This window comes from Thalassophryne amazonica, chromosome 6 (genome assembly GCF_902500255.1).
Source record: "Thalassophryne amazonica chromosome 6, fThaAma1.1, whole genome shotgun sequence".
Taxonomy (NCBI): Eukaryota; Metazoa; Chordata; class Actinopteri; order Batrachoidiformes; family Batrachoididae; genus Thalassophryne; species Thalassophryne amazonica.
The window spans coordinates 12,182,238-12,203,997 of record NC_047108.1 but is presented as its reverse complement, the minus strand read 5'-3'; the positions used below and the strand labels follow the sequence as shown (position 1 = coordinate 12,203,997).

Below are 21,760 nucleotides of genomic sequence, written 5' to 3'. Positions count from 1 at the left end.
CAGAGGTGGTGCAACAAAATACTAGTGATGTGTTGGAGCCTTCTTTTGGTTTTCATGATTCCATAATTTTTTCCTCAGAATTGAGTGATTCCATATTTTCATATTTTTTTCCCTCTGCTTGGTCTAAAAAAGTAACCATTACTGACTGCCACAATTTTTTTTTCCTGATTTCTTATAGTGTTTTTCTTAAAGCGAGAAAGTTGCCATTTGAAATTACTTTAGTTTTGTGTCATGTCTGTGATCTGCTTTTTTTCTACAAAATTAAACAACTGAATGAACATCCTCAGAGGCCGGTGATTCCATCATTTTTGCCAGGGGTTGTATAATAAAGGTACCTAACATCAACATCAACTTTACCCAACATGAGCATCTGCTGTAAATCAAATTTAGAAAGAAGAAACAGAGAAAAAAAACCTCAACAACAAGCAGATCCAGAGGAAAAAGAGAAGCAACAACTTACTTTCAACATGAGTCCTTTTACAACACGGCACGATCATTTAAGTTAACTTACTACAACCCCAATCCCAATGAGAGTTGGGACGTTGTGTAAAATGTAAATAAAAACAGAATACAATGATTTGTAAATCCTCTTTAACCTATATTCAATTGCATGACTGACGGGCAGCCAGATAGATGAAGATCAGACTGGCTTAGATGAGATGAGTGGTGGATGAGGGCTGCCTCACAATTCAATGAGATTTTCTGTGTGCATTCAGAAACATGCTAGGCATCACATACTGAGAAATCTGTCTCTCAGGAAGTCACTGAATACATTACAAGTTGATCATCTGCAGCACTTCCAAGTCTCACCTCCACTCACTCGTCATGTCTCTTATTGCTCACACAAACACCATCAACAAACACCTTCATGCCACAGCTGACAAGCGAAGTAGCAAAACAACTTACGCTCAAAGTCAGAATCGTCATCCTCCTCCTCATCCCCGTTGGACTCTGTTTGCATTGGCTCCCCGTCAAACATCACTCCTTTCCCCATTTTTCCAGCTGCACCAGCCCCATCCTGACTTCTGGTGTCCCGCAAACGGGTGAAGTACTGTACAGCAAAATCCACCAAGTCTGACGGCCTTTGTCGCAGCACCTCCACAGTGTAGCCCTGCAGCAGTTCTGTCAACCCCACCGGTATCTCAATACTCATGGCTGGGTGTACGAAATCTGTTGTCTATCTGCAGGAAAAAGGAAAATAAGTGAGAAATTTACATTAATCAGAAATTAATGTTGAAGTCAATTAAAAACATTTGTAATGATTTTCTTCAGAAAACTGCTGTGTATGAACTGGCAGTTCGGATGTTGCTGACACACATTGCTACGTCTGTTTTGGCCTGATGCCTCGTTTGTTTTGGCTTTAAAGTGAGGCTGAAAAAAACAAAAAACAAAAACACTATGGCTTTACTTCACAAAATTTGGCCATCAAAATGCAGGAAATAGTGTTTCTGACAGAATGCCCCCTTACGCACCTGTCGCCAAGTGATTTCCTTCTAATCCCTCTTTCTCTGCAATTCAGCAGATGTATTTCAGCTGGAGGTTGAACATGCAAGCCACGCAGTCAGTTTTTTTTTATTATTATTATTTTATTTAAGTTACAGTGTTTGTGAGCGTTGTGTTTTTCAAAATTTGTGCATCAAATTTGATGCTTTTATTACCATTTACAGGATTCTGTTCTAAATATGGTCTTATCTTCTGCACTATGTGCACTGAGCTGCTGTCAGCTGGAACTGACAGCCCACCCACACGTGCATTGCTGGAGTGTTGTTCATGTTGTTGATGGCAAGGCATATGTCCTCCAACTGAGCTGCGAGTACATAGCGGTCAGCTGTCCCAGCTTGGACATCACTGCGCTGGACAGCGATCGCTCTGCAGCCACCTCAGCTGCTCCTGACAATGTTCGATCATGGCGTGGGGGATGGCGACGACACACTTCTCACGACATCTGTGTTGCGGGGGGGGGGGGCGCAACACACACACACCACGTGTTGTGGGGGGTGGGGGGCTTGCATGATGTGTGTTTCTTGGTAACTGCACACTCGTGTGGCACTTTACACAGCCAGGTCACAAGTGGTCAGCTGCTCTACTCTTGTGCTGGCAGCACAAAGGGCCCCGCCTTTTGTAAATGCCCCGCGACTGGTGTTGGATGTTCGTGGGTGGCACCTGGACTCTGGCCGACATCTGCCAAGAGGGGGTTGAATGGGCACTCACAGGGCACTCGCTGTCTTTTGGCCACTGGTGTGCGTGAATGGTTGTGAAGAAAGCTATGGAAGGTGTTCAAGACGGCTCCGATTTTTCACGAGTGGCATGCGATTCATCCTTCAGGCGCCAGTCGCTTTCAATCATGTTATGTGTGAAGAGGCCCTTAGTGATGACTAGTGGGATTGTGACAATAAATATGCAAGTTAAATTTTGCTTTTACCCAAATACACTCAAAAAAATATAAACGCAACACTTTTCGTTTTGCTCCCATTTTGTATGAGATGAACTCAAAGATCTAAACCTTTTTCCACATACACAATATCACCATTTCCCTCAAATATTGTTCACAAACCAGTCTAAATCTGTGATAGTGAGCACTTCTCCTTTGCTGAGATAATCCATCCCACCTCACAGTTGTGCCATATCAAGATGCTGATTAGACCCATGATTAGTGCACAGGTGTGCCTAAGACTGCCCACAATAAAAGGCCACTATGAAAGGTGCAGTTTTATCACACAGCACAATGCCACAGATGTCACAAGATTTGAGGGAGCGTGCAATTGGCATGCTGACAGCAGGAATGTCAACCAGAGCTGTCGCTCGTGTATTGAAAGTTCATTTCTCTACCATAAGCCGTCTCCAAAGGCGTTTCAGAGAATTTGGCAGTACATCCAACCAGCCTCACAACCGCAGACCACGTGTAACCACACCAGCCCAGGACCTCCACATCCAGCATGTTCACCTCCAAGATCGTCTGAGACCAGCCACTCGGACAGCTGCTGAAACAATCGGTTTGCATAACCAAAGAATTTCTGCACAAGCTGTCAGAAACCGTCTCAGGGAAGCTCATCTGCATGCTCGTCGTCCTCATTGGGGTCTCGACCTGACTCCAGTTCGTCGTCGTAATCGACTTGAGTGGGCAAATGCTCACATTCGCTGGCGTTTGGCACGTTGGAGAGGTGTTCTCTTCACGGATGAATCCCGGTTCACACTGTTCAGGGCAGATGGCAGACAGCATGTGTGGCGTTGTGTGGGTGAGCGGTTTTCTGATGTCAATGTTGTGGATCGAGTGGCCTGTGGTGGCGGTGGAGTTATGGCATGGGCAGGCGTCTGTTATGGACGAAGAACACAGGTGCATTTTATTGATGGCATTTTTAATGCACAGAGATACCGTGACGAGATCCTGAGGCCCATTGTTGTGCCATACATCCAAGAACATCACCTCATGTTGCAGCAGGATGATGCACGGCCCCATGTTGCAAGGATCTGTACACAATTCTTGGAAGCTGAAAATGTCCCAGTTCTTGCATGGCCGGCATACTCAACGGACATGTCACCCATTGAGCATGTTTGGGATGCTCTGGACCGGCGTATACGACAGCGTGTACCAGTTCCTGCCAATATCCAGCAACTTCGCACAGCCATTGAAGAGGAGTGGACCAACATTCCACAGGCCACAATTGACAACCTGATCAACTCTATGCGAAGGAGATGTATTGCACTGCATGAGGCAAATGGTGGTCACACCAGATACTGACTGGTATCCCCCCCAATAAAACAAAACTGCACCTTTCAGAGTGGCCTTTTATTGTGGACAGTCTAAGGCACACCTGTGCACTAATCATGGTGTCTAATCAGTATCTTGATATGGCACACCTGTGAGGTGGGATGGATTATCTCAGCAAAGGAGAAGTGCTCACTATCACAGATTTAGACTGGTTTGTGAACAATATTTGAGGGAAATGGTGATATTGTGTATGTGGAAAAAGTTTTAGATCTTTGAGTTCATCTCATACAAAATGGGAGCAAAACCAAAAGTGTTGCATTTATATTTTTGTCGAGTGTATATTGTTTGCACCCGCACAGTTGGCGATATGGTTGATAAAGCTGAAACTGAGTGATTCTCGTCTTTGGGAGTTCTTAAATACGAAAGATACTTGTGTATTGTTCTGTGAAAAGCAGGGTTTTTTTAAACAAGTAATGATCAAGATTTGCAAGATTGTGGCAGCATTACCTCACAATAAGCACATCACTTATATTAAACATTTGCATTTGGGCGCCTCATATTTTTTCCCCCCCACATTGTGATTTGAAGGTGCGGTGCAGGAGAGAATTCTAGGTGAAACTCTGCTTTGTGTCAATGGACTCGTTACTTAGAGAGATGAAGGCCCAATCCCAATATTCTCCCTTTGCCCTACTACTTTATTTTGCACAGTGAATGTGCTAAATAAAGGGAAAGGATGAAACCATAGACCGAAGAGAGTTTTGGGATTGGGCCAAAGATGGGTACTATCTTCAAATCCACACCCAAGCTGCCTCTGTGTTTCCACGAGAACTTTTTTCAGGCTGGTGGCACTCATCAAGAAAAACGCAAAAACCTTGAATCAGGGCATGCATTGTGGAAAAATGTGAGGCTCAGAAATACAAAAACAACATTAAGTGATGCGCACAGCTTGATCAATGAATAAAAAAAAAAATAAATAAAAAAACTTTTATTGTAACATTTGGACATGGTTCAATCAAGCTTCAAAGCTGTGCTTTTGAAAACCAAGAGGTGATGTTACTGAGGGTTTGTCTAATATATATATATATATATATATATTAATTAGGGGTGTCGGGGGGGGGGGGGGAGAGAAATCGATTCACATCCGAATCGCGATTCTTATTTATTACGATTCTGAATCGATCCAAAATGTCCAAGAATCGATTTTTTTAAAGCATTTTTTAAACAATCTTGGGGGGGGGGTTTCCGGCGTGCTTCAAACACTCGTGCGCTGCAGAGTTCAGTGGCTGTAGCTTAGCATGGCGGACAAAGAGCTAATTCAGCCAACACAGTCTTTGCTGAAGGCAAATGTTTGGGCACATTTTGGATTTTATTATTTGCTGCATAAGAAGGAGCTTGACATGACTTATGTAGTGTGCAGAATCTGCAAAATGAAAGTCAAGTACTTCGGAAACACTTCAAATCCGCAAGCCCACATGCTACGTTATCACCCGGAGCTAAAAGAGGGGAGCAGCGTCTCTGCTGACTACTGACCAGCGCTTCGCTAAACTGCCAGCCAACTCCGAATGAGCAAAGCAGATAAGTAAATTTACATCTAGAATCACTTGATCAACCTTGTAAGGCTGCATTTTCTTAAACATAAACATTTTGATTTGATCTGATCATTTATTTAGTCCCCATGGGGGCAGTTCAGGTGCAGTCAGCAGTAAAAATTACATTACATTCATAAAACCACATCATACAAATTCATAAAAAACATAAAAACATAAAAACACAGCAGAATAAATATATAAAACAAGAGCCCAGAAATAAGGTGCGAGTCAGTATAGACTTAAGTGCAACAGTGAGTCCTTAGGTGTTATTTAGGAGAGCAATGGCTGTGGGAATAAAAGAGTTTTTTTAGTCTGTTGGTTCTGCATCTGGGCATTACCAGGCGTCTGCCCGAGGGCAGAAACTTAAATTGTGGGTGCAGAGGGTGTGCAGAATCGGCCATAATTTTCCTGGCTTTTGACACAACCCTTGTTTTAAAAAGGCCCATAATGTCCATGCACTGAGTTCCCACAATTTTACCACATTCCTTGACAATATTACAAAGACGATTGCGATTCTTAAGGTTTAATAGGTTAAGCCAACACAGGAAGGAAAAGGTTAACACAGACTCCACAAAGCAACTGTACAACATTTTCATGAAGACACCATCTACATTATAATTTCGCAGAAAGTGCATTCTCTGATGAGCCTTACTGCACACTGCATTAACCTGCAATTCAAAAGATAATTTATTGTCAATTTGGGTGCCCAGATACTTATAATTCTCAACAATATCTATGGGCTTCCCATCAATGGACATATGATTCAGAACAGGTGGTGTTTTCCTGAAATCAATGTGCATTTCTTTGGTTTTATCCACATTTATATGTATAAAAGATGAATGGCACCACTCTAAAAAGTCCAGCAAGACCAAACTATGGTCTGTGGAGTCATGACCGTGCAAAAGGGACAGGATGACTGAATCATCTGCATATTTTATGATGTGATGATTATCATGTTGGCTTTGACAGAGATTAGTATAAAAAACAAACAACAAAGGGGATAAAATGCAGCCCTGAGGGACTCCAGTGGATGATACAACAGCATCGGAGAGAGTTTCATTAACTCTGACTCTCTGCGATCTGTTTGTTAAAAAGTCAATAATCCATAAGATTAGGCCAACATCAATATTCATGTCTCTTAATCGCTCCGCCAATACATATGGTTGTATGCAGTTAAAAGCAGAGGAGAAATCAATAAACAACATCTGAATAAAGGTATTTGCACCTTCAAGATGCTGCAAAGCCAGATTGAGTAAAGTGGAGATCACATCATCCACGCCCCTTCCAGATCTGTATGCGAACTGGGTCTAACACTCCGTGTTTGTCTTAAAAGCTCCTCTAACAATTTTCTCAAAAGTCTTCATAACAAGAGATGTTAGTGCTATAGGCCTGTAGTCATTCAGTTCTTTAGGTGATTTATTTTTTGGTATTGGAACAATTGTTGAGGATTTCCAAAGGGAGGGTACTCTACGAAGTTCCATTGAACAAGAAAAGATGTGGCAGAATATATCAGCCAATTGCTCTGCACAGTTTTTTAGTACCCTTCCCCCAATACCATCAGGCCCTGAACTTGTCCTTTCCTTAACACTTTTAAAGTGCTTAAGGACCACACCTCTATCAATGGGTAAGTTAATGTTGCTGGGCTCATCATTCTGAAGGACACACAAATGCGATTAAAATTCAGGACATTAAATCGGTTATAAAAAGTATTCAATTAATTTGCAAAGACCACAAATCAAATATATTATATATATATATATATATATATACACACACACGAGGTCTGTCAATAAAGTATAGGTCCTTTTTATTTTTTTCAAAAACTATACGGATTTCATTCATATGTTTTTACGTCAGACATGCTTGAACCCTCGTGCGCATGCGAGAGTTTTTCCACGCCTGTCGGTGACGTCATTCGCCTGTGAGCACTCCTTGTGGGAGGAGTCGTCCAGCCCCTCGTCGGAATTCCTTTGTCTGAGAAGTTGCTGAGAGACTGGCGCTTTGTTTGATCAAAATTTCTTCTAAACCTGTGAGACACATCGAAGTGGACACGGTTCGAAAAATTAAGCTGGTTTTCAGTGAAAATTTTAACGGCTGATGAGAGATTTTGAGGTGATTCTGTCGCTTTAAGGACTTGCCACGGTGCGAGACGTCGCTCAGCGCTCTCAGCCGCCGTCGTCACCCGGGTCCGCGCGTCGGGACGCAGCCGCCGCGACGCTCCGCCACAGGAAAAACACCTCTGTTGGAAGCCTTAAGGACAAGTTGGAACATGTCCTGCTGTTAAACAATTTCTCATATACTCACTCCACTGAAAGCCATCAAAAGCCGCCTGGATTTTACAAATGGTTATCAACACGGAGGTGTTTTTCCTGTGCCGCCGCACCGCGTCGGCTGCGTCCCGACGCGCGGACCCGTCTGCACGTCTTTCATTAAAAAAATCTCCTTTAACAGTGGAATATCCGGATAAAATGCTGAAACCGACTTCTTCTGAAACTTCTCTGTTCTCTCACGACGTCCTGGATCAATAGAGCCTGAAATGTGGAGGTTTTCAGCTTGAACAGGCTGATGACGCCGCCTGAGAGCGCTGCGCGACGTCTCGCACCGTGGGAAGTCCTTAAAGCGACAGTATCACCTCAAAATCTCTCATCAGCCGTTAAAATTTTCACTGAAAACCAGCTTAATTTTTCGAACCGTGTCCACTTCGATGTGTCTCACAGGTTTAGAAAAAATTTTGATCAAACAACGCGCCAGTCTCTCAGCAACTTCTCAGACAAAGGAATTCCGACGAGGGGCTGGACGACTCCTCCCACAAGGAGTGCTCACAGGCGAATGACGTCACCGACAGGCATGGAAAAACTCACGCATGCGCACGAGGGTTCAAGCATGTCTGACGTAAAAAACATATGAATGAAATCCATATAGTTTTTGAAAAAAATAAAAAGGACCGTTACTTTATTGACAGCCCTCGTATATATATATATATATATATATATATATATATATATATATATATATATAATCCACTGTAAAAACCCATTATAACAGAATAGGAAGCCTCAAGTCTGTGTCCTGTTCATAACTATTTAGAGGCAGAGAAATTTCATGGTGCCTATTCAATACAAATTTTTGTCTTTGAAATTAATCACATACCTTCACTCTTTTCCTTGACCGTGTAACATTTCAATAAAACCATAGGGATCATTGTCAAATTAGATGTACGTTTGAATGTCAAATTACATTAAGCCCCACAATGAGATGACACCTGCATTGTTACAGCCTGCGTGTTAAGATTTAAGTAGCTGATTACAACTATGCATGGAAACAAGAATGCACTAGGACAGTCTGGGTAGCAACATCAACGTCACATTTTTACAAGCTGACTATACCACACTACTGCAAACAACCAAGGTAGTGTACAGAGACATATTTATAATACTGCTGTGCGACACAGTCACTGAGTGGCCTTTTTATCTAACCCGGCAGCACACAGCGCCAGTCTGACCGAACAGATATGAAACCAGAAATGTTTTTTTCACCCTCACAGAAAACTGTGAGGGTGAGTAGATGGCGCAACATCAAATTATGTGACGTACAGAAGCCAAACCCCCACCCCCCCACCAAAGGCCTATTTTATAAAAAAGGAGATGGATGACGTGCAGAGGAGGGCTATTAAGCAAATTCATGGTCTCAATCTATCTTTATGACGAACACCTAGAAACTAAGCTTGCCAACTCTGACCTTCAGCAGATACCGGAAGGGAGATCAAGGCATTCAAGACCATAAACATTTATGACACAAGTCACTACAAGACAGAAGTTGTACAAAGAGCAACATCAAACATTAGTCAGCCAATTTCTTGCAGTACGTCATCAACAACTGGAACTCCTTCTAGCAAGGAGTCATCCAGGCACCCAAAGTCAATGTGCTTAAAAAGCCGACTTGACGACAAATTATCTTCTTAAATTAAATTGAGAAGCTACACGTCTTGTAAGTAATGCTGGGTTGAAAAGATCGATTCGCCGATTTTAAATCGATTCTCATTTTAATTCCCATAGATCGAGTCATACATCCAAAGATCGATGTTTTTCAAAAATAATATGTATGCACTTCTCGCCAATGTTATAACAGCATGCCTGAAAAAATTACGCTGCAGTTGGGCCGTTGCGCTGTTTCCGAGGGTGCATATTAGCCATTTAAAGATGTTACTCATGACTCCCGCCGGGACTGGTGTTGTGGGCAAGAAAAGAATATCGCCTGCTGTATAATTCACAGTTTTTTTTTTCGTTCCTCATAACGTGCCATTTCCGTGGAACAGCGCACAAAGATTCTCTGGTGTGGACTGTGGGAGCTGCATTCTTCTACTGCAGGAGAATTTAGGAGAATTTGTAGGGGAGACCAGGACCGTTAACCCCCAGAAAATTTTTAAATTTATAACTCTCTGAAACACTGTTGCCTGCATTTTAAGTGCCAAATTTTGTCAAGTAGTATTAATATGTTGCATAACTAGTAGACAATCATGTAAAACTGTAAACCAAAATCAAGATCGGATTGAATCAAAATAATCAATTCTGATTCTTAAAAATCTGAATCAAATCTACTCTTGAAATTTGAATAGATACCCAGCTCTACTTGTAGGAGCACAACATGCAAACCAGTACGTGCAATTTAGACAAGAAGAAATTAACAAATATCTCTAAAAGTTAGCATCTGTTTAGAAGTTTTAAAATGGTTAGGGTTACAATTTGGGTAAGTAATATGATACGTTAAAACAATTTACACAAAGTTAGGTAGGCAGCACTTGCTACACAAACAGCATAGCTACATAGCCATATAATAAATTCTCTTAATATACATCTAGCGAGGTGTGTGAATCTTTCAACATCTCACAATGGGGGATTTTCAAGTTGCGATAGAGCAACGCCTACGCTAGGGCTGACACGATTAGTCAAGTAACTCGAATAATTCAATGACAAAAAAATGTTTGAGGCAAATTCTGTGCCTTGAAGTTTCATTTAACGTTGTAATACTACAGCATGCACTTGAGTCGTGTAGGCACTAATCCGTTTAGCACAAAAACCACAGCTTTCCAACGTGACACAGTAAATAAAGCCTTTTAGGAGAAAGACGGTCCACAGTGATCATCTGAAAGAGACTTAATGCGCAAAAGCAAAGCAGTGTGGTTTTTTTTTTTTTTTTTTTAACAGTTTTGTCCGCTAGCTGCTCTCTGCTCTACGTGGGGTGTGACTATTCGCGCGGCGGCCAACTGCTGCCTCTCTCTGCCCGGTGTGAGGGGCTCTCAGCACTCCCCTCACACCAGCAAGTCACAGCTCCGTCCTCAGCCACACCTACAGTCTCTGAAAGAAGATCCTCTTTTTCTTTCTTTTTGCTCAGACTCACATTGAGTGTTTTGGTTTTTAATTTCGCTTTTCTGGGCAACACAACACTTCACAAACATGGAAACTTAAAAATAATAATAATAAAAATGTGACTGCGAGGCTTGCATATTCAACCTCCAGCTGAAATGCATCTGCTGAATCGCAGAGAAAGAGGGATAAAAAAAAAAATTAAAAAAAACTTCCCACAGGGACCCAGTCCACCAACATTAAAAACAAAATACATAAAACAAATAAAACTTTAAAATGATTAAATTTTACAAGTTCGGAAAATCAAAACAGAAAGCCACATCCTATTGCCATTTCAATAAAATGTCAAGACTTCGGGCCGACTTTGGCTGAGCTCCTGATACCGAGAAACATCCAAAACTTGTAAAGATGTGAACAAACAAATAATTACCCAGGAAAACAGAAAGGGATACAATGCAGCAGATACAAGGGATACAATGAGCAATGCAGTGAATGGGGTACTGCATGTCTGGACATGTTCAAAGCTGCTGCTGTCAGTCTGGTTGGAGTAAGAATGGCTGCACATCTTCCTCCCTCTTCTTTTTGGTCTGATGAAAGTGAATGTCATCACACTTCTTTCTGTAGGTGAATATTTTGATGATCTACGTTTCAAATTTCTTTAAACAGACCAATAAACAATGAACGCAGTTTTTCTATTGGTATTGATTATTCTTGTCAGAGTCATGTAATGCTTTGGAATAACACTTTTCAATTTCATGGTTTCTTGTAGGAAACAAGGGGTCAACCCCATCACAGACTTAGATGACGCAACAAGAGAACTTCTGCTTTGTAGAACAGGCACAACACACAACATCACACTCATCATGCAGGTGGATATAAGCCTAGTAACCGTGGAAACTTTGGGGAATCCCCCTGGCAGATCTCTGTGCAAGCATTCTGGGGTGTGCCATGAATCATATGAATGCAGTGTGTGCACACAATTAAAATGAAATTGTCATTTCAGCACTAGAAATACATTTGCGAGTGCACAAATTAGCCATAATTGGATGCTTAAATTAACCAGGAAGGAGTTTCATAAAAAAGGCCATATTTATAACACATAAAGTAGATATGAATATCTTCAAAATTGAATCAGTTTGAAGAGTTTTATTTCCTGCCCACATGAGCTTTTCTTCTAATAAAATCTGACCACAAAATGTTTTTTCAGACTTCAGAGGTTTCTCCCACAATAACTGTTTAGCACAGATATGCCAAATTTACATATTTCATAGCCAGTATAGCTGGCATTAAGGAGCCAAGAAATGGAAAGGCTTCTTTGAGTGTAAATGGTATGCTTCAGTGTCTCAAACATGGATGCTCACAATAGTCAATGTAATATTTTCCATAGTCTGAGCATACATAAACTTTACAGTTTAGTGTCAATGTCTGTTGTTTGACTATAGTCCAAGTCTGGGTGTTCATGACAACTGCCACAGAAAATTTCAGGCCTCCAAGTCAATTATTTGCTGAGATATTCTACCTTGAACATGGCTCCAGAAATGACAGCCATAATTTTTGCCTTAAAAAAAAAAAAAAAAAAAGAAAACGGCAGACCCCATGCACACTAAATTGGCCATATCTCAGAAACTACTTGGCCTACAGGCCTCAAACGTCAGATTTGTTGTTCTGAATAGTTGGGAAATATTTGATTAAAATTTTAAGAAAATCTGAGAAAGTGCGTGAGGCCCTCATTGAATTGACATGGAATGACCCCGGAGTGAGTGAAGAGTAGGACTTCTGCTGACAAACAGCAGAAGTCCAGTCTTTCTTAGGTGTTCCGCTTTTTAATTTTCGCTTTTTTGGGCAACACACAACGCCTCATAAACACGGTAAACTTAAATAAAATAATCATTTAAACAAACTGACTGTGAGGCTTGCATGTTCAACCTCCAGCTGAAATCAATCAATCAATCAACTTTTTTCTTATATAGCGCCAAATCACAACAAACAGTTGCCCCAAGGCGCTCCACATTGCAAGGCAAGGCCATACAATAATTATGAAAAACCCCAACGGTCAAAACGACCCCCTATGAGCAAGCACTTGGCCACAGTGGGAAGGAAAAACTCCCTTTTAACAGGAAGAAACCTCCAGCAGAACCAGGCTCAGGGAGGGGCAGTCTTCTGCTGAGACTGGTTGGGGCTGAGGGAAAGAACCAGGAAAAAGAGATCAATCACTAATGATTAAATGCAGAGTGATGCATACGGAGCAAAAAGAGAAAGAAACAGTGCATCATGGGAACCCCCCCACAGTCTACGTCTAAAGCAACATAACCAAGGGATGGTCCAGGGTCACCCGATCCAGCCCTAACTATAAGCCTTAGCGAAAAGGAAAGTTTTAAGCCTAATCTTAAAAGTAGAGAGGGTATCTGTCTCCCTGATTCAGCAGAAATGATTCTGCTGAATCACAGATAAAGAGGGATAAAAACAAAATCATGCAGGGACCCAGTTCACCAACCTTTATTAATAAATAAATAAATAAATAAATAAATAAAACTTTAAAATTGTTAAATTTTACCAGTTGGAAAAACAAAAAAAACAGAAACCCACATCCCATCACCATTTAAGCAAAATATCAACACTGGCGCAGCGATATTGCATCACTGCTTAGGGACAGCCCTGGACTACTGATGTTTTTTAAAAACGCAAAAGTACTTTTTATCCGATTACTTGATTAATCACCAGAATAACTGATAGAATACTTGATTACTAAAATAATCAACAGCTGCAGCCCTAACCTGCATACAGTGGCTTTAATCTGTGAGCAGCAGAGAGCTGTATTAAGAACTTTACCACCATGAGAGAGTGTAAATGTAAACTTTCTTTTTTCATTAAATGTTTTTGAATTGGTTTGCGGTGTTTGTCCTTCAGGTTGGATGAATTTATTCTGCAGCTCCCTTTTTTGACTAGACCCACCTTCAATTCGCCCTACTAACATATCCCATAATCCCTTGCGTGCCAGAGAGTCGCTGCAGTCAAACAACAGAGAATCCACATGATGACAATTGTAAATGAATATTATACTACAAAAATGTAATTTTTTATGCTTTTCGTCACATTAATAAGAGACTACAAGCATGACACCCTGAAAACTTGCTAAAACAATTATAACAAATAATCCGTGTCTGCTACGTTTAATCTGCGTGGAATTTAATAAACACAAACCAAATTTCAGACATGTTATATATATTAGTCTCGAACAAAGAGGGCAAACAGTGTTGTAAAGAACAATAATCAAGACGTTAAAGAGCAAACCACTTTCCCCCAGAACGAATGAACAGGAAGCGAGCGTAGCTCACTGCAGCTCCCACTGAAAATAACGGAGAGACAGCCTGTGATTCTCGCATGTTTACATAAAACAAACAATAACAATGTCTAAAAACCCAGAGAATATATTCATGAGAGTTTTAGGCACAATATAAAATAGTTTTATGTTGCAATGTTAATGGTGTTGTCCGTGCACAGGGGTTAAAGTGCAGCCCGATCAGAACGTCTCAATGTTACTGAGATCTCGCAGCGCGGCGACTTCTCCGAGGTTTTGCGGGATTTGAAACGTCAATAGGGAGAATATTTTGTCTATTTTAGTTTGTTTGGTTTTGCGCAAATGACGGCATCTCATAAAACCTCACTCTATCCAGATTAAAAATCATCATAGGCAGCGTCGCTATTAAGCAAACATCCCAGATGTGAAATCTTACACAATTCAAATAAAACGTCAATGTTTGTAATAAACTGGTGGCGTCACCTTCCTAAACATGCATGAAGCGTGGTAGGGGACAGTGATTGGGAGTGCCAGTCAGTATCCCCACCCCGCCACCTCAAACGTGAGCTATTCATTGACTGCCATAAAATTAGAAAGATAAATAATTACAAATACTTTGGAACCAAAGAAAATATTTAAGGTCTTCATCCCTACATATGGATGCAGTCATAATCACGGGACTGAGACTGACCAATAAGAATCACTACGTAATTACAGAAATTGGTATTAATACAGCTAAAGGTGGCATGGTGGCTTTGTGATAAGTACTGCTGCCTTACAGCAAGATGGTACTGGGATCGCTTAGCCCCTGGTCCTGGTGTACACGTGGGTTCCCTCACAATCCTACAGACTAACAGGTTAGATTAACCGGGGATTTAAATTGCCCACAGGTGTGCATGGGAGTGTGGCTGTGTTTGTCTGTTTATAGGTGACCCTATGATAGATTGGTGGCCTGTCCTCCACCTTTTACCCAGTGAACGCTGTAGTAGGATCTAGCACCCCAACTCGTGATCTTTGATTAGAAAAATGTGGCTACATATAGGTAACAGCCCTTCACAAAATATATCTCCTGCTAAAAGTTACGCCCCCCTGCTCCACGTTCCGCCTCCACACATTCCGCCTGTCTTGCAGTCTGCAGACGGAGCTTTTTCGAGAAACTGCTTAAGTCTCTCCACTTGCAAACTGCTTCATACGTTTTCCTTGAATTTGTAACTTTACCAGCAGCCACCGCGGTCGTCATGTGATGAAAATACATCGAGGAAAAAATAAATCACAAGCCTGCACGACCTAGCTAAGCGGCTAATTAGCTTTAGTCTTTCCAACATGGTTGTGTACGGTGTAGATGACGGAATTTAGCATTTAAGTATTTGTTTCGCAATGGAAATGAATGCAGCAACTGCGGTCAAGTTGTTAAGTAAATGCCACGACGCTGTCACACTTTTCATCAGGTGTTAGTGGTGTTGCTAGCTCAGTGTGTAGCCTAGCTTTGCGGTGTAGCCGCTAAAGCCGCCTCAGTGACCGGCTGAGTAAATGCTGGTGTACCGCGAAGTGATTTGGCCACCGTTACGGAGCATCACTTACGTTGGGAAAGTGTCTCCCCGGCTAGTCCAGCCAGTCGCCTCCTTCTCGGCGTGTTCCTTGCACGCTCTTATTTCGCCTCTTCTTTTTAGCCGGTCTCCTTGCCAGTGTAGCGACTTGCAGTATCCCTCCACAGAAGACACCCGCCCGGTGTAAAATCCAACTACAGTGTGCTAGCGTCGGCGTGCGAGCTAACGTTACGTAGTCTGCTTCACCCAGCCAGCCAGCCGCGGTGAAAACAACGCTGGTTTCAGATTAGGGCGCAAAAAACGGACTGGACTTCTCCTCTGCAGCGTCTCACGACGAGCCGCTTGGGCTAGCTGGCTAGGCTAACTACTTGTTAGCAATCGTGTTGCTGAAAACAAGTCACTCAGAGCAGCCAGGTAACAAATGTTAACGCCAAAAAACAAGCAAATAAAAAAATAATAATATCCACAACTTTAATGTTATCCCAGCTAAATATATAACACTACGGGGGGAAAACCCTGAAAATCCGTTTCCTCCCCCAGACGAGCCTCCCCAGAGTCCTAGACGCACCAATAAACTACTGGCTCCAAGTGAGAGGAGGTGTGGCTACCTAATAAGCACAAAGATTTGACATTGATTGAAGGAAAGGCTGTCCAATCATAGTAGAAAAACGTAATAAATCCAGCCAATTGGATAAAGTTTTAGGAACTTTGGGCAGAACCGCACGGGTACACGCAAAACAGGGCCACACCCACATGTGAGACCTTTTGGAGTTCTACAGAAATATCAATTATACATAAAATGATTGTGATAATTCATTAAGTTTTTTTTAAATGCATGAAATTTAATTTGCATTTTATACATTTCAATCCAACATACTATATTGTGCTCGATAAAGATGTTTCATATTTTTTTTCAATTAAAAAACTGTTTTAATTGTTTATACCCACTTATTCCAATTACGTGACCAAAAATCCCATTTTTTATCATACAGAATTTATTTATGTGAAAAAGTAAGCGAATTTGTATATAAAAATTCCACATCACGTTATATTTTTAATTCGTAAGGCATTTGTTAGTGTGGAATAAAATCCACATGCGCGCACGCACACACACACACGAGCAAAAACTCAGAAGCCCAAAGAAATTATTCACTACAGAAATTTAGATTGTTGAAAAATCCAATTCTTAAAATATTTTTCCTTCCTAGAACCTACCCTCGATTCTTCCTTAACTGCCTCTTTTCCCCTTCTTTCATTCTAGTTTTTGCCTGTTTATGCACACAGTATCTCCCGATGCTGATTCTTGTTTTCTTCGGAATCTAGATCTAGTTTTATCCCCGCAGACGAGTCACTGTAGGAGGTTCTGGCTCTTGTTTCTAGAGGTTCATTAAGAACCACTTCAGTCCACGTGACAGCTCCTCTCTCCCCATTTTCATTCCTCAGCTGTCAGGAGGTAAAGCCGTTGCCATGGACACAGCGAGCCAGGATTTATTTCCTCGAGCTAGTTTCTGATTGGTGCAGCTCTTTAACAAACATAATCCGACCTCATCGCGCCCTCTGCCGGCAAGGAAAAAAAAACCACAAAGAGGAATTTATTGAATTCTTGGGAGATTGTGTTTTCTTTGAATATTGATCAGACAATTGATGTTTGCATCATCATTATCCAATCCACATCAGGAAAGACATCCAGCATGATTTTTTCTCCCTTTAAGTGTTTCAAAGTGTTCCTTTTTTGTTAAACACTGTGTGAATCTCTGCACTTCACGGGCATGTCTTTACTGTTTCATTTCAAATCCACTGTGGTGGTGTACACAGGCAACAATAATGATAACAATAATAAATAAATAAATAACCAGAAAAGCCATCTCTGTCCAAATACTTATGGTCCCAGCTGTACACATCCTGTTTCCCCTTCTTGCAGTGCAGTCATCCATGAAATGTGATTTCTCTCACCTTGGTATTTGTTGTGTTTGATTACTGTATTATCTGTTTGAACCACAAAAGAAACATGTTTATTCACTTTTTATATAGGGGAAACCGGGGCAAGGTGAATCGGTAGCTATAGCTGTAAATCTACATATGTATAAAGACTTATAAATTAGTGTTTTGCTTTTGGATACATTAAGGGTAAAACTAAGTGGCAAGTGAAGTCAATTTTTTCCTATCAACAGTAAATTTTGTGGATGTCAGTGTCTTTGAATTTATTTCTCACAACAGAGGAAAGGTGGCCCAAAAAATTATTAGTTAGAAGACTACCCCGTCCAACTGATGAGCATGTGTTATGTCTTCTCCAGACTATCATCTATTTGATAACATGACTCATGTCACATGCACCCGGGGCACAGTGAATCGGTCCACAGTGGATCAGTCTAGAAAGTGATTTACTAAGCTCCAGTATCAAGCGGATGACAAATATTACTTGTTGAAGCGTATGCATTTATTTTTCCATGAATGATTTCTATAATTATATCATTATATATATATTATATTATATAATATATCATTATATAATGCACTCACACATTAATTACATAGCCGGTTTGCTGGATTATAGTTTGTATATGCATCAGCATATATTTAATAATTTTGAAGAAATCTTTATAATCATGTGTTTTTTCATTATATTCTAAGTTGATTCACTGTGCCCCAGACACTAATTCACTATGCAGCGTGAATTAGTGTCCGGGGCACAGTGAATCAAAAATTTTAAAATCGATTTTAAACACCTGTAAATTACACTTGGGGAGAAATAAATAGCACAGCCTTATAAACAATAACTTGTTGTATTAAATCCACAATAGAATGACCTACACCTATGCATAATGTGTTTATGCTGCCACAAAACAACATTTCAGATCCACTGTGCCCCGGCTTCCCCTATATAATTGCACATATTTATTTTTAAGCACTGCATTTTGTATGTGTGTGCTTTATGATGTTGATATTATTGACGGAGTCCTCTGTAGACCCCGCTAAGACCCATCACACTATTATACGAGTAATTTAAAAATGAATGTACTCTTCAAAATCGTTGTTTGATTTTCTTGAACTGCAGGTGTGCCCTAATGACAGTATAGTTGGGAAGGGTGGACTGGAGCTGAAAATATCACAAAGAAAGAAAGAAAAAAGTCACATGATATTGACATTACATTTGGAGGACTTCACGCCATCAAACATCTGAAAGTTCTTCAACATGAGGTTTCTTCACTCTGTTAAAGTAGAGTTCAGTAAAGAGCTTGTGTTTATGGACACACAGACTGAAGGCAAACCAGCTGTATTTTTTTAATTAAAGCAGAAATACAATGAGAAAATAAATTACAATCACATGTGCAGTGGATACACAAAAAGTACTTTCGATGGTTATGTTTTTAAAAACAGAAACTCTAAAATAGTGAGTTGTTGCACACAGAAATATTTAACCCTAACTTTAAGATTTATGTAATTTTATTACATGACAAATTCCCATTTGCTTTTTTTTTTTTTTGATCATTTTAATACAAACCATCTAAAAAAAGTAAATGGGAATTTGTCATGTAATAAAATTACATAAATCTTAAAATATTATAAAATATTTCTGTGAGTGTATAAATTAAAAGCAGTCTCTATACAATCAGGTTCAAAAGAATTTGGGCAGTGACCCCCCCCCCTTTGTACGAGTATGTATGCACCATCTCACATCCTATGACTGCTGGGATTAAAGATAAAGATCAACTTTATTTATCCCAAAGGAAATTATTTTGCCAGAGTACAGAAACAGTAAACAACAGTTAGTTAAATACGCATTTACAGAAAGTGTTAGGAGTTAAATAGAAAAAAGCCAACTAGAATACAAGTACAAAAAAGCAAGTGTAGAATAGTGCCTAAAATGATCAAATAAAGCACAATAAATACACCAAATTTATGCGTAATGACTGGAAGATATATTGCACAAGATGTTTGATAATATTGCACATAAGTTCATTACGTATTCATCCTGCAGAAGGGGAGCAGTTATGCAGTCTGACTGCCACAGGTGGAAAGACCTCCTGTGGCATTCCGTGGTGCACCTCAGTGGTCTCAGTCTACGACTGAAGGTGCTCTGACAGGACGTCAGTGTGGCATGCAGGGGGTGGGAGGTGTTGTCCAGGATTTTGAGCAGTTTCCTCAGCATCCTCCACTCTGACACCTCCACCACAGACTCCAGCTCAACCCCCAGGACAGAGCCAGCTCTCGTTGAGTCTGTTCGTGTCAGCTGCCTTCAGCCTGTTGCCCGAGCACATGACAGCATAGAAGATAACGCTTGAGACCACCGAGTGATACATCATCTGCAACATATTTCTGCAGCCATTGAAAGATCTGAGCCTCCTGAGAAAGTACAGTTGGCTCTGATAGGCTCCAGCCCTCTTAACTGGAGTAAGCAGGTATAGAAAATGGAAGCTTATCTACATCTAGAGGCTGGTGGGATTGTGCAACACCTGATCCTTCATCAGTCAGACAGCTTATGCTGGTAATCCAGAGGCCAAAGCAACAAATGGGCTCTATTTACTGCGAAAAATAATAAGCAGCAGCCCTCAGAGAGGTTGGATTACATGGAAAGTGCAGGCAGGCCGACTGTGAAGATAAGGGTTTGTATGTGTGGTTGTGGTTCTGCAATAACAAAAAGTAATATCTATCAGAATATTGACAGAATTTACAGATACACATCAGATATTCAAATAATAAAGGTCCTTAAATCTCTCCAGGAGGTCACGCCAACATCAGACATATCCTCCTGAGACACAGTCCATTCATTATGTTGTCTGTAGTAGAAATTAAATTGAAAGATACTTTTTTCCTCGGTTCTAAGTATTTCTGCAACTACTGCAGAAATACTGCAAAACTCATATTGTCCAAAAGATGGAGCTCCAATACAAGCAATATTGTGTATATCCAGCCTGGTAATAAATGGTGTGTAGTTAACGATTAACTGACTAACCAAATTATATTACTGCAATGCACATCCAATAATATCACCTCAGTGCACACTCAAGCATCAAACTGTGCTTATCAATGCATCTAAGACCAAACAACAGGAACGTAATCGCTAAATCTAAAACAAATTCAAGTAGCTGTATGCTGGAACCCATGAGGCTGAATTTGATAGTATCTCACTAGATGCGCTGACGAAACTCCTAAAGTCTACTAAAAGCACAACCTGCTAACTGTTTAAGGACCTGTGGCCCACTCTTGGGCTGAATGTGCTGGAAATGATTCATCTCTCATTACCTCTGAATATGTTCCGACAACCTCATTTCCAGTGAAGTTGGGACGTTGTGTGAAATGTAAATAAAAACAGAATACAATGATTTGCAAATCCTCTTCAATCTATATTCAATTGAATACACCACAAAGGCAAGCTATTTAATGTTCTAACTGATAAACTTTATTGTTTTTGTGCAAATATTTGCTCATTTTGAAATGGATGCCTGTAACATGTTTCAAAAAAGCTGGGACAGTGGTATGTTCAAATCACAGGCATACATATGTACTAAATAATAATAAAAGTACTTATTATCAATAGTTCCTGCAGCATTAATTTTTAGGTTCTTTTAATGAGTAGAAATAAAGTCAAATTTTGTTTACAGTCTTTTATATTTTATTTTGTAAGAGGTGAACAAATAAGTCATTTCATGTTATTACACACACACACACACACACACACACACATATATATATATATATATATATATATATATATATATATATATATATATATATATATATATATATATATATATATATATATATATATATATGAGGTCTATTAGAAAAGTATCCGACCTTATTATTTTTTTCAAAAACCATATGGATTTGAATCATGTGTGATTACATCAGACATGCTTGAACCCTCGTGGGCATGCGAGAGTTTTTTCACGCCTGTCGGTTACGTCATTCGCCTGTGGGCAGTCTTTGAGTGAGGAGTCGCCCACCCTCTCGTCGTTTTTTCATTGTTTAGGAATGGCTCAGAGACTGCTGCTTTGTTTGATCAAAATTTTTTCAAAACTGTAAGGCACAACTGAGTGGACACCATTCGATAAATTCAGCTGGTTTTCGGTAAAAATTTTAACAGCTGATGAGAGATTTTGGTCTGGTAGTGTTGCCGTAAGGACGGCCCACGGCGCCTGACGGCGATCTGCGCTTCGAGGTGGCAGCGTCTCACCGTTTCAAGTTGAAAACTTCCACATTTCAGGCTCTGTTGATCCAGGAAGTCGTCAGAGAACAGAGAACTTTCAGAA

At 40.5% G+C, this 21,760-nt stretch overlaps 1 long non-coding RNA gene across 1 annotated transcript; it reads right to left on the bottom strand.

The window, feature by feature from the left end:
• Nucleotides 1-939: 939 nt before the first annotated feature.
• LOC117511853 lies at nucleotides 940-16,077 on the bottom strand. Its single transcript, XR_004561103.1, has 2 exons — nucleotides 15,541-16,077; nucleotides 940-1,181 (listed from the first exon to the last, which is right to left on the bottom strand). It is a non-coding gene; the product is annotated as an uncharacterized LOC117511853 (long non-coding RNA).
• Between the last annotated feature and the right edge of the window lie 5,683 nt (nucleotides 16,078-21,760).